Genomic DNA, 11,075 nt, shown 5'->3' on the forward strand with positions numbered 1-11,075 from the left:
TATTATAAAATTAACTTGGCCGACCAGATATCTTTTTAGATGCATAATTATTTTAAGATATTTTTTAAATGAGTCCAAATTTTAGTTATTTATTATTTAGAATTATTTAGAATTTTTAGGTTCTTATATTTTTTTAACCTGTCTATTTAAGTTACAAGGGTGATGTTTTTTTTTCTCTAAGATGAGTGGGTAGGCAGTTAAAAAAAAATCAAAACTATGGATAAGTCTTGGCGGAGCAAAAGAACAGAAAAACAATAAACACGTGGCAGTTTGGATCACTCGTGCTAAACACCCAGGTGATGTCTAATCTTGAGAAGATAATAGATATGAAAGAGCCATATATGGTGACTTTTATTTTGGATAGTGGATAAGATTAGATCAAAATTAATAACACATATTTATAATAATAAAAAAAAAACCAAAGATCTAGAATAATTATTGAAAAATAAAAATTTCTAAGATAATATTTATAAATTAATTATTTTGGTAATCAACTGATGATAGTGTTCATGCTTAACTTTCATACCGAAAAGTTGATAGTTCAACATAGTTGAGGATCTGAGGTTTTGGAGGTGTTTAGATGGTTTATCCATATTATTAAAAGATAATTAATTAATTAATTAATTATAAACTATTTTAGTAATAGACTGATGATAGTGTTCATGCTTAACTTTCATACGGAAAGTTAAAACTTCAACATAGTTGAGGATTTGAAGTTTTGGAGGTGTTTAGATGGTTTATCCATATTATTAAAAGATAACTAATTAATTAATTAATTAATTATGACTTAAATTGGGTCATAAATTTTCCGTTATATATATATATATTAATTATTGAAATCTAAGTATTTATGAACAAAATAAAATGTGCCAGTTTAAGTGGGTGTTATGGGACCTATGTCCTTGATTATTTGGATGACTTAAGAAGTTATGCTGTTATAGGCACATCACCAAGTGCATATTTGTCAAAATGAACTCCAACAAGCAACACACATTTTGATTTTTGTCATATCTTCATCTAATGTCTCATTCATTATCCCAACTGCTTTCCATTACTCTTTAATTTTACTTCATTGTTTAGGAAAAATGCCGCCAAATGATAGCGAAGTCAATGAAATCACCATCGCTGCAAAAGCTGAGTGGTAATGCGATTTTTTTTTTAATAGAAAGTTTTATTTTTTTAATATTCTTCAGGTTATAAGATTTGCGGTGGTGATTTGTACATTATATATAAAAAAAATAATTTATTTATTTATTATTTTATTAAAAAAATAATATTTAGTTTGTTATTAATGATTGTATTTTTAATGCTAATTGTCTGCTTGCTCATACTGTCATTTTGAAAATTGATCGTTTATTGTTATTTTGGTTCTTCACTGTCTCAAATATCTCAAGAGAGAAGTTACAAGACTCTACTGATAACATCAGACGTAGTTTGAAGTTTGTTGAGAGAAAATAACACTAATAATCGTAAGAATAAAAAGGAGACAAAGATTTACGAGATTCAGCGATATGCCTACATTCTTGGGAGCGATGAGCGATGACCTTTTTTATTAATCCGGAAGAAAATAATTAATTAGGTTACAAATACAATGCACATATATATATATAATCCCGGTACAATTTACAAATTTACCATGTACCTCCGCTCGCTCACCTCTGTTCCAGTCTTTTATCTAGTATATGAGCCATACCTAACAGAGTTCTTTGGATCTCGCGCTGAGGATGCTAGTTTAGTTCCCACGAGCGAGGAGGAACATGCCATGTCCACGGGTTAGTCTCTTTCTTTTTTTGTGATTTGAGGAGGCCGGTTGTTCCTCATTTTCTCTGATTTTTGTTTTGGGTTCTGATTCCACAGCTAGTGAACTGTTGGGTTAATTTGTTGGGTTTTCCATTTGGTAGGTAGGTTATTGTTCTCTTGTTTTCTTGTGAATGTGGTTTATTCACTTTTCAAAATTTTTTTTTCAAAACTAAGATATATATATTGAAGGTTTAATATTGCTGAAGTAACTTAAAAGAGGCAAAAATGTATAATTATAGAATCATCAAAGTTGTATCTTGAAAGTGAATCAATATTTCTAAAAACTTTTTAAAGATAATTTATAATCATAAATTTTCGTCCCTATCAGCTTTCTTTAACTCCTATTCTCAAAAACTTTATAATTTATCAAATCACTAAACCATCTTTAATTTTCAAAACATTTATTTTTGATAAAAAATAATATAAAATTATAAATTACCCTCATCATAACACCTAATGCAAAATCTTATTAGGAAAAAAATTTAAAAAAATAAAACTAAAATGTAAATAAAAAAAGTCAGATTGACTATACTAGTAACCAGTAAAAATGAAAATATCAGAAAAATAAAATAAAATAAAATAAAATATTCAATAAATAACGATAAATATTTTAAATTTAAATAAAAATGAAAAACCTTCATCTTCATCATCATCTTCTTCTTCTTCTCCCCTTTCTTCTTTTTCCTTAATTTATGGAGCTTTTAGTTGTGAAACATCATCCACTATTCCATCTCAATCATTGTGTATAATTTATCTGCTAAGATATGCTGTCAAAGAATTTTTAATTCTTGATGGCTCCACTTTCCTAAAATTTATAAATTAAATTGAAAAGTTAGATTTATTTGTTATTTAAAAAAAATAACTTATATTTTTTCATCATCCAAAATATTAATTTATATTTTCTTATTACCTAACAAGATGTTATAAGCTCAATGTGACATCAATGAATAAATTAGAGATTGTAACATTACATTGCCCTTATTAATATTTTATTTCATATATTTATATTTGTACCAAAATTAGTAATAGAAATTGGTTTTGAGCAATTTATATTTTAAAGGTTTAATAAATAATTAGTTAAATTTTGAGAGATATAATGATAAATTTTTAAAAAATATTAATATTTTAGGAATAAATAAAAAATAATAAAATGTATATTATCATGAGAAAATTAATAATTTGTACTTGTAAGTATATAATTTTTCATGATTCGGTTTTCAAATTTTCATATTGTTATTTATTATTATTTTTCTTTGTAAGTCTTATTATCTCCGTAACTTTATATAATACCAAAAATATTCTTATATCAATAGTACAAGAGTTTGACCTTTTTGCGCTTGATAATAGACTCATCATCAACTTGCATGTGAGCTCACTTTAGTGGTTATAGACATGATAGACGTATGTATGTTAATAAGCTTACTAGTCTATGCCCAGATATAAGCGATAAAAGCTTATGTCTGGCTTATGTCTACAGCCCATAATTTTCTAAGAGCCCCATAATTGATATAGGGGTAGGTGTTGATAAACTCACTAGTCCATACCCAGTATTAGGTATAGATGACAAAGACTTATGTTTAGGGCCCCACAATTTTCTGAGATCCCATAATTAATATATATTTAAAATTTTATGTACAATTTTATTAATATAATTATAATTAAAAATTTTAACTATTTTTTAAATTATAAAATTTAATTTAAGATAATATTAATATGTAATAAATTAGTTCAAGCAATTTTCTACCGCCTTTAAAAAATAATATTTAAACTTTTTTATTTATCATCATATAATTTTATTCACATAATTATCATTTTTAAAGGTTTAATTTCTTTTAAACTATAATTTTTATATTCAATTAATTTATAATAATATTTTTATTTTTATTATGTAATTTATTATTTTAATAAAAATTAATTTATAAATATTTATTATGGTTTTGTCTTGTCCTCAATTTTTCTGTGACGCCGTACCTTAGTCCTCACCACACTAATGACTGATGCAAGTTGATAATTTTATATTAATTTATATTTTATAATAAATAATTTGAAAGGTCAATATTTTTATGAAAAAATTACAAAAAATTTTTTTGGATAGTTTCAAACTTCCATTACAGTCCCTCTAACGTTTCCATTTTCCATTAGATCCTTTTTTTAGCCCAAATTCTCCTTAGTCTTTGGGTTACTTCCGTCAGTTAAATGGATGAAAAATGTCACAAATGCCCATGTGCCCATGTGCCCATGTGATATGAAAAAAAATCAAAAAGTTGGAGTTTTCCCTTCTAAATCACATCACATTTAATGGAAAGTATAGTCATATCTTCCAATGAAACTTCTTTCTCATAAAATAGAGGATATTTCTACTTCTTCTTCTTCTTCTCATTCTTGCCATTCTTGTTGAACTTCTCTTTTTCATCTTTGTTGGGTTACCGAAACTTCAACTTCTTCTTTCCATCTTGTTTAGGTTGCCGGTTGAAAATATCTATACGTAAGTTGTTGTTGTTGTTCTTATTTTTCTTGTTCTTCCTGTTATCTTCAGTTCACCGTCTTAAGCTCATCGGAGTCAGTCATGGATGATATATGTGCGCGGTGGACTCTAGATGTTTCTAAAGTGAGAGTGAAGTTTGTAACACCTGACTCATACAAAACGCTTTACCTAATTGAGTCCGACGCGGATTTTCAACTCATGTGTCATATATACCATAGTTTCAACAAATTTGCCGTGGACATTATCATCGAAGTGAGGGTGTTTGAAAATGGAAACTCGGTCTCCTTGATCCCATCGTAATACAACAATGATTGTTATTACTGGTTACTAGTGTTTTATGTGTTCCTGTGATTTAGATGCCATTCTGAGTATGACAATCATTTCCTGTGTATTAATATTACTTCTTGTGTATTATTGTTGCTTCCTATGTATTATTTCGGTTTCATGTTTATTATTATGTATTATTTCGCGTGTATTATTATTGTTTCGTGTGTATTAATAATTGTTCCTGTGTATTTTGTATTTTGTATTTTTTTTTCAACACATAGAGTCCTTGTCAGACAGCATGAACCTCAATGGCGATACTTTCCTCTCCCAACATCCTTCTTGTTGGGCGCTCAATATTGCCGGGTGTACCAATACACATGATAGGTTTATTTTAAAAGTAGGCCAACAGATTGAGAATGCAAACCATTTTAAAAATTGTCTGCAAAGCATAGTTATAAGAAAAAATTTTGACTTTACATTTATAAAAAATGACAAAATTCGGGTGACTGTAATGTGCGCTGCTCCGGAATGCCAATGGTGAGTGCATTCTTCTAAAGTGGCAACTAATGACATGTTCCGCCTGAAGACAATGCAAGCAACTCATATTTGTAGTGGAGGCATTGGTACGACAGCGCATCCAAAAGCAAGCAAGAAGTGGGTTTCCGAACGTGTCATGTATAAATTCAAAGAACGACCATTGTACAGAGCTGTTGACATACAGAAAGACATATTGCGTGACCATGGTGTTCGTCTACCGTACAAGCATGCTTGGATGGGGGAAAAGGTTGTCAGGTCAGTGATTCATGGTAGCGAGATTAGTAGTTATGATTTGCTTTTACATTATGCAGATAAAGTGGTCGAGACAAATCCCGGTAGCGTTGTCACCAATAATAATAATGGTGAGCGGTTTAAGCATGCTTTTTCTTCATTTGGGGTTTGTTTGCTGGGGTTCAAGCATAGGTGCAGGCCCTTACTTTTTATTGATGGAACTCATTTACTGGCCAAGTATGGTGGGATTCTTCTAGGGGCAACAACGAAAGATGGTAAAGATGGTTTGTTCCATGTAGCATTTGCTATCGTCGATAACAAAATTGATGAGAACTGGACTTGGTTTTTTACTACTCTTGGGAGGCCTTATACGATCAAGATAACTACGATAAAATTATAACATTCATATCAGATCGATCCAAGGATCTTTCCCTCATCACCATATGGTTATTACCTATGACATTTGAAGGCGAACTTTGTGAACACCAACTCTAATCTCAGTAAAGCTTTGCGAGTGCAATGCTGGGCAATAATCATGAAAATTGTGTATGCATATATTTCAAAAGGGTTTGATGATGCAGTTCGTGAATTTCCATGTATATTGGCCGACGCACACACTTGGTTGTTGAATAAATCCGATATTGATTATTGGTCGAACTATTTATTTAAAGGAATATGATGGTCTAAGATGTACTCCAACGTGGCAGAATCTTTCAATGCCTGGATTAAAGAGGCACGCCATCTACCAGTAACAAGCATGGTTGATTATTAGTCGAACTATTTATTTAAAGGAATATGATGGTCTGAGATGTACTCTAACGTGGCAGAATCTTTCAATGCTTGGATTAAAGAGACACGCCATCTACCAATAACAAGCATGGTTGACTCGATCTGGTTAGTAACGTTTATTGCTGTGTATGAATATGTGTCCCTATGTATTATATGGTTTTCCCGTATATTTTATATAGTTACTGTATATTATATTATTTACTTGTGTAGTAATGTTGATTTTCTGTGTATTTATATATGTTTCTATGTATTAAATCCACTTTCCTATGTATTTTATGTACTTTCCTATGTATAGTATGAAGTTACTATATATTATATAGTTTTCCTGTGTAACATATGTTTTTTCCAGCCTTAAACTTATGAATATGTTGTCAGAAAGACGTTAACAATCCAACAGGTGGGATACACACCTCTACCCTGAAATACAAAAAAATATTGAACAAATTGTTGTGACAGTCATTTCTTGAGAGTGGGTCGATCCATTAAAAATACGTACGAAGTCATTGACAACAATAACAATGCAGTCAGCCTTAAGTTTCGTGGGATGTACATGGGCTACCGTGCAAGCATGCATGTGCCACGATCATGCAAACAGACACATGTCCATTCTTACGTTAACGATTACTTGACAGTGGAATGGTATAGTCGGGCGTATGCGAATCCAATATCCATGTTCCTGATAGTGAGAAGTCATTTGATGACAATCGTCAACTACGAATTAGACCACCAATATCAAAGAAATGGCCGGGCCGTGGAAGAAGGAAGAGAATCGAGTCACAAGCTTTTGATGCCCGCAAATTACATTGTAGCTGGTGCTATTAAGCTGGACATAATCGTCGATCATGTAATATAGTTATAGCGGACTGACCATGCTATCCATAACGGTATCGTACGTTATTTGATTTTGCTTTTGGTATATTTGTCAGCATCAACTTTGTATTATTTTCTTTTCTTGTGTATAAATCATTTTCCCTATGTATTTTGTCGAGTTTCTGTGTATTTTATTAGTGTTCCTGTATATGTTTTTGCATTATTGTGTATGATATCCAACTTCCTGTGAAGTTTTCCACTTTATTGTATAATACACCTAATTACTATGTTTTATAATTGTTTGATGTGTATTAATTGTGATTTTATATGTAATTTTTCGTGTTAGTATGTAGTATATTTGCTGTCCTGAATAGTGTATCCGTTACTTATGTTTTATATCGTTTTGGTGTGTATTATTACATTTTCTGTGTATTTTCAACCTTTTCCTCTTTAGCAAATTATTTTATTTGCAATATTTCATGGGTAGCTTTTCCTTTGCATTTACATTTCGGATTGCAGAAGTAATTGCATAACCAAAGTTTTAATTGACAAACAAATATGGGAACTATACCTGTACAAATATAGGAGCTATACCCATACCAAAGTCTTCGAGGAGGACGTATATGTTGTCACGGGTGGTATACCCGTACTCATTGTCATCCCTCCAAATGATAGAGCTATATAAAAAAAGTACACATCAATCCATAAGATTACACAGGAAATGTCTATGATACACAAAAAATAATATGTTCTACACAGGAAAGTAAAAGTTTACACATGAAACATATATTATACACATGAAATTATAAATATACACAGGACAATGTAATATTTACACAGGAGACAATAAAGATACACAGTATTATAATATTCCACATGTGTGATAAAGACATGATTTCGTAATATAAATTATTTGTGCTATACAACAAAAAATAAATTACCTGTCGACACGTTTGTTTAGATAGATGGAGAGGGATATTTGTTCGAGTTGGTTAAGCCTTCCGAAACCTGAGTAGTTCTTCTTCTGTGGCAGGAAGCCTGATTTAGGCTTCTTCTGATCCTTATAGTACACCTGCCCTTCTGCTTAAGGTTGGTACATGACCAACGCAAGTTGCTCCTCTAACTGTTTATCCTTTCTCAAACCGGTCAGGGACTCAAGTAGCGCGTCAACAACGCGTAATACTTCCTCATTCGCTTCGTAGACGTCAGTCGAGCTCGAAACCTTTTCAACAGGTTTGTTGTTATGTGGTGGGATCCTCTTCCTTGGAGCTCTTTTTGTTCCAGTTTTCTTCAGTGGGGCTTTGTTCTGCTGAGCCTGCTTTGGTGGTGTCTTGGGACGCATCGATCAGCTGCGGGGACCTGTACTGTAGCTTTTGGCATGGGTTGGTGAGTAGTTATTATTGGAACATGAACATCCTCGCAAGCAACGTCGTTATGCTGTGCAAAAATTTACTTATTGCCAGTATTTTTTACAGCGTGCTGGCCATATTGTCCTCTCCAAGATCGTACTACCCTTTTGAACCTAATGCCAGGACTAGGGAACGGACTTGACGAAGAAGGACGACAGATATCCGTTGGCGTCACAGGGGTGGCTAAATGCAAAGGCGGTGACTGTGAGTCAGCCCTCTTTCTCTATGTAATGACCGATGCATTTCATCATCACCTAGTGGAACCTTCTCTGCCTTCTCAACCGACGACTGCCACCGGCCAATTTTCTCATAGTTTGTTGGTGGAGGATTGATCACGAGCTTGTTTTTTGCTGGCTCAGAGCTTGTCTTTTCCCAACGGTCGAGGCTTGGTGGCTTGCCGGGACTTCCTTTTAGAGTTGCCCGGTTTGGATGATCTAACAAGAGTTGTAGGTATGCTTAACATTACAAACTAACACATTCTCTTCGTCGTTAATTGGGAGAAGCTTGAAAAACTGCGAAGAAAACACGCAACAATTGCAACATTAGCATTTCATACACAGTAATTCTATAATATACACATGAAGTAATAATTTATACACAAAACTCTGATTTCTACACAAGAATGATATATAATATACAGGAAGTTAATAAAATACTCAGGAATACTACATTATATACAGGAAGCTAGTATACTACACAGGAAACAATTATAATACACAGGAAATAACTTATTCATTCAAATTAGCAAACATTTTATAAAGCAAGAGTAATAACTTACTTGTTTTCCTTTGATTGAATTCAATAGCGGGTCAATAGACGCCGCTTTTATGAAACTAGACTCCTCGTAACATATTATACGGGGTGTCTGCCGTAATAGTTGTTTCTTCACATTGCCCATCACCTCATAAAACCAAATGATCAGCGCAATGGACAACCTTTCAAGTATCCTGCAGTAGTGCACTTTCCTTTACACCGAAGTTGGACATGGGCGGCTGTCGTAGGGATGTCGGCCATCAGCCACTTGTGAGTAGTATGTGCCTAGGCGTAACGACCAAGTGACCCTAGATTGTCGGTGTACCATGCTGCGAATGATGGCGCATTCAGAGAAGTTTTGGGGAATAGAATCGTTGTCATGAATTACACCACCAGGAGCTTGACAAAGGTCTCCTCGTCACTGTGTTTGCTGCGTACAATTCTGAGTGGGTTATCTTTAATTGCATTGCGGTGATGGTTGTGCATTTTATTTTATTTTTTTTTTTTTGCAGAAAAGTGTTCTCAAATTCTGATTGGACCTTCTTGCGCTAGAAGGATACATTATCTCCATCGTAATGAAGGCCTAGGATAAGAATGACGTCTTCTGCTCTAAACAAGAGCATGCTTTGTCTTATCTTAAACCTTTAGCTATTGTCATCGTACACCTGCAACACCGAGTCAAGAACCCCTCTCTCTTGCAACACGGGAGCGACATCCATCAAATGGGCAAAAAAACGTCCTACAGAGGATCTTGCAATGTCGCCTGTTCATTTGTTTTTCAACTCTGAAATCATTTCGACAACAGGGGTCAGATAACATCGAGCGTTTACAAGTGTTGTTGTAATTTTCTGTTCTATATAAAAAATGCAAACAAAGAATCAATCACTGAAAGCTAAACATAGTATTATACACAACAAACCACAAATCATACACAGCAAAAGCGACAAACTTTACACAAGAATGTCGATATTTACAAAGAAAGTACAAAATATTGCACAAGAAAATAAAGAATGCCACTTAGATCTTTAATGCCAATTAGGTATGTCTTCTCACCTTTGTGTTGGCTTTTTTCCTTGAGGTAAGTCGCCAATCTTTCATAGAAGCCCTTGCCGAAGATGTTCTCGAACAACTGAAAACCAAGGATGGAAGTCACCGGAGAACTCAAAAGTGAGGTTTGCAAGAAAAAAGAGAGCGGAAAAGAGGATTTTGATGGGATCCACAACAATAAGAATGAGGCGAAAGGTTACGGCAAACGAGTGAAGGTAGGGTTTCCTTCACGAATCCCAATGATTCAGTGCGCCAATCATCTTCGCAAGCATTTCCCAAGGAATTAACGAGGGTATTATTGTCATTTCAGCCAATTGAAAGGATGTGTAATAACTTCATCTCAACCGTTTGAGTTCAGGAGCATTGACGTAATTTCATATCATATCGTATATAATGGCTCCACTTCATCCGTTAACTATAAATGAGTTGAAAAGTAAATTAAAAAAGAGGGACTTATGAGAAACCTTAATACTTTCAAGGATTAAATGAGATTATGCAAACTTTTAAGATATTTTTAGGTAGTTCCCATATTTTTCAAAGGATAAATAGAGTTAAAAGATTTTTTTTATAAAATTAAAATTATTGAAAATATTTTTCTTTCTTTATTATTAATTTACTAGACAACATCGAAAACATCAATGCGTACCCAAAAAAAAATTGTGGGACCGACACTGGACACCCAATGGAATTCCTCCACATCATAAAAAAAAAAAAATAATAAAAAACACTGTTTGATTCCCAACACCGAGCTGTGGAAAAGATCCAAAGGTTGCCGCCCCTCTCCATCCTCGTGACTCACTCCCGCAGGCCCCACACTATCACGTGACATGCCGCACGCCATAAGGGCACGTGTCCAGCACCCATAACGAGGATCTTATCCTGTTCCCTGATCTAAATCAACGGCCCAGATCGCATCAATCAAGCCACTCATCTCCTATAAATACCCC

This window comes from Dioscorea cayenensis, chromosome 12 (genome assembly GCF_009730915.1).
Source record: "Dioscorea cayenensis subsp. rotundata cultivar TDr96_F1 chromosome 12, TDr96_F1_v2_PseudoChromosome.rev07_lg8_w22 25.fasta, whole genome shotgun sequence".
NCBI lineage: Eukaryota > Viridiplantae > Streptophyta > Magnoliopsida > Dioscoreales > Dioscoreaceae > Dioscorea > Dioscorea cayenensis.